The sequence below is a fragment of the Balaenoptera ricei genome, chromosome 2 (genome assembly GCF_028023285.1).
Source record: "Balaenoptera ricei isolate mBalRic1 chromosome 2, mBalRic1.hap2, whole genome shotgun sequence".
NCBI classification, from domain to species: Eukaryota; Metazoa; Chordata; class Mammalia; order Artiodactyla; family Balaenopteridae; genus Balaenoptera; species Balaenoptera ricei.
Window position 1 is genome coordinate 186,992,058 of NC_082640.1, and position 3,842 is coordinate 186,995,899.

At 38.4% G+C, this 3,842-nt stretch overlaps 1 pseudogene; it reads left to right on the plus strand.

The window, feature by feature from the left end:
* Positions 1-2,257: 2,257 nt before the first annotated feature.
* On the plus strand, positions 2,258-2,673 carry LOC132360198 (prothymosin alpha-like; annotated as a pseudogene).
* Positions 2,674-3,842: the final 1,169 nt, after the last annotated feature.

Below are 3,842 nucleotides of genomic sequence, written 5' to 3' on the forward strand. Positions count from 1 at the left end.
AATCTCCAGTGTTTCCCAATCTTATTTGTCCAACCAAAGAACCATTTCTACCTGGAGGCATCTCTTGTGGGTGGGGTTCCTTTGGGAAAGTCTGCTATAAATATAAAAATTCATGTAAAGTAAAAAATGAAATACTAGCAAATAAAATTCAGCTGCAAGCTTAATCAACAATCTATGAAGTTGACCATGGGAAAGAAAGAACGATTTAATATAATACAATTATTTAGCAGCATACAATTCATTAATAGGACTGCAAATATTATGTACATTAATGTTGAAATATTATTCAAAAAATTTTAAAATGTATTTCAATAAAAATAGTAAATAGTAAAAGCTCTTACATATATAAAAGCACTTTCAATGTAGCTACTTAATAATTCTGTGTATTAAAACATAATAAACAAAACTAAAAAGCAAATGACATTGTGAAAATATTTGCAACAAATATCGTGCACTGAGAAAGATCTCTTGAAAGTCCTCAACAAAGACACTATCATCCCAAATAAAATTGGCAAAGGACAACTCATAAATGAAAGACTACAAATCACCAAAAATTATGAAAAAGTGTCCAACCACATTTAGCCAAAGAAATGCAAAATTAAGACATTACCATTTTTATCTGTCAGGTTGAATAACATATGCATTGAAAGATACCAGACGGAATTTGTCTCAGACTAATCCTCCTACAATAATGACAAATATAAACTTAGAGAAAATATAAAATGCAACTATTTGAAGACATCGGAGGATAAACAAAAATAAACAGAAAGTGAAGAGCTTTGACCCTTGAAAGAAGAGAACTACACTGGGTGAGATTCATGTTTACACAATATTTTGCCTTAGAGAAATCCCCAGTCTCATGGTTTAGGGCAACTAAAGCACATATTTGGTGTTAGGACAGAAAAACCTCTCAGACCCTTTGTAGAAAGAATTTGCCAATAAATTTCCACCTTAAGAAGTTGGAAAATAAGAGCAACTTAAGCCCATAGAAAGAAGGAATTAACAAAGATACAAGCAGAAATAACTGAAATTTAAGAAACAACAGAGACAATAAACAAAGCCAAAATTTGTTTCTTTGAAAAGATTAATGAAATGGCTAAATCCCTTCCCAGAGTAATAAAAGAAAAAAAAGAAACAAATGACAAAGATCAGGAAATAAGAAGGGGACATTACCAAGGATACAGCAGATAAAGGAATCTCATGAACAACTTAATTCAACAAGGCTGTGAGGGACTTCCTTGGTGGTGCAGTGGTTAAGAATCCACCTGCCAATGCAGGGGGCACGGGTTCAAGCCCTGGTCCGGGAAGATCCCACAGGCCGCAGAGCAACTAAGCCCATGCACCACAACTACTGAGCCTGCGCTCTAGAGCCCGAGCCACAACTACTGAGCCCATGTGCCACAACTACTGAAGCCTGCGTGCCACAACTACTGAAGCCCGTGCACCTAGAACCTATGCTCCGCAACAAGAGAAGCCACCGCAATGAGAAGCCCGCGCACCGCAACGAAGAGTAGCCCCCGCTCGCTGCAACTAGAGAAAAGCCCACGCACAGCAACTAAGACCCAATGCAGCCAAAAATAAATAAGTAAATAAATAAATTTATAAAAACAAATGCAGTGAAATGGACACCTTTTTTGAATAATGTATCAAAATTGACATAAGATAAAATAAAAACCTGAATAGCCCTATATGTGTTTTAATTACTGAATTCATCATCAAAAACCTTTCACAAAGAAAATTCCAGGCCCATGTGTTTTCTCAGCTGAATCCTATTAAATATTTTTTTAAAATTTACACCAATCTGACACAAACTCTTCCAGAAAATAGAGGAGGAAACACTTCCAATTTCATTTCATGAGGCCAGCATTACCCTGATGTCAAAATCTGACAAAGACATTACCAAAAAAAGACCAATATTCTTTATGAACATAGATGCATGTCTTTAATTATATGTTGGCAAAATGAATGTAAGAAATTATATATTATATTAATTATATTAATATTATATATTAGCAAATAAATAGTAAAATATAAAAAAGAGATTGCCTTGTGATCAAGTGGGATTTATTCCAGGAATGCATGTTGGGTTTTATTTAAAAACCCATACACGACTGGCTGCTCTGAAAAGCCATCTTTGCCTTGTTCCCGTGGCCGGCTCCCCGCTCGCCGCCGCGGACTCCAGCAGCTCTATCGCCAGAGTCGTGGAACCCCCGCTGTCTTCTTAATCCACTGCGTGGGATCACCGGCGTGGCCCGTCATGTCAGACGCGGACACCAGCTCCGAAATCCCCACCAAGGACTTAGAAGAAGGAAGTTGTGGAGGAGGCGGAGAATGGGAGAGATGCACCTGCTCATGGAAATGCTAGTGAGGAATGGGGAGCAGGAGGCCGACAACGAGGCAGATGAAGAAGAGGAGGGGGAGGGGGAGAGGGAGGAGGGGGGAGTAGGGGGAGGAGGGGAGGAGGAGGAAGGTGACGGTGAGGAGGAGGATGGAGATGAAGATGAGGAGGCCGAGGCAGCTACACGCCGAAGGGCAGCTGAAGACGAGGAGGACGACGATGTTGACACCGAGAAGCAGAAGACCGACGAGGAGGGCTGGACAGCAAAAAAGGAGAAGCTAAACTTAAAGGGCCACGTGACCCAGTCACCCTCCACTTCCTGTCGCAGAAGCTAAACGTGGTCCCCTTCGAGGAGAGTCCCGCCCGCCCACTGCGGCAGCGCCACCCGCAGGTGACACGTGGTCCCGGCCACCCAGCCAGAACCACAACGCGAATTTGCAACAGGGGAGGAAAAAAGAACCACAACTTCCAAGGCCCTGCTTTTTTTACTTAAAGTACTTTAAAGAGGAAACTTTGTATTTTTAATCTACACTTTATATTTTTGTACATATTGTTAGGGGGTCAGCCATTTTTAATGATCTCGGATGACCAAACCAGCCTTCGGAGCGTTCTCTGTCCTACTTCTGCCTTTACTTGTGGTGTGACCATGTTCATTATCATCTCAAAGGAGAAAAAAAAACTTGTAAAAAAAGCAAAAACAACAACAACAAAAAATCTTATTCCGAGCATTCCAGTAACTTTTTTGGCATATGTTCTTAGCTGTACGATAAGTAGTTGGTTTGTGTGAGATGGTTGAAAAGGCCAAAGATAAAAGGTTTCTTTTTTTCCCTTTTTTTGTCTATGAAGTTGCCGTTTATTTTTTGGGGGCCTGTTTGATGTATGTGTGGAACAATGTCGTCCAACAATAAACCGGAATTTTATTTTGCTGAGTTCTAACAACAAAAAAAAATTAAATAAATAAAAAAATAAAAACCCATACACTATAATTCACTTTGTTCACGACAAGGAAGGAGCCACTATATGATCATCTCAACAGGAATGGAAAAGCATTTGACAAAATTCAACACCTATTCAGGATAAAATGAAAACCTCTGGAAGCTGAAAATAGGAAGAAATTTCTTCAATCTGATAAAGGACATCTACTAAAAACCTAGAGCTAATAAGCGTCATTCCTACTAGTGAAATCAGTTGGGCATTTTCCCCTGAAATCCAAAACACAATTGTTCATCATTGTACTGAAAGTTCTATCAGGGAAGTAAGGCACAGAAAAGAAAGAAAAGCCATACAGTTTGTAAAGAAGTAAAATGCTGTTTAATCACAGATAATAATTTTTTTACATAGAAAATTATAAAGAATCTGAAAAAAAATTACTAGAACTAATCAGCAAATTTTGTAAGATGCAGAATTCAATGTCAATATACAAAAATTAGTTTATTACCATATATTTTCTACTTGCAATAGGAAAATACTTTTAAATAACAGTTCCATTTATAATATTAAAAAT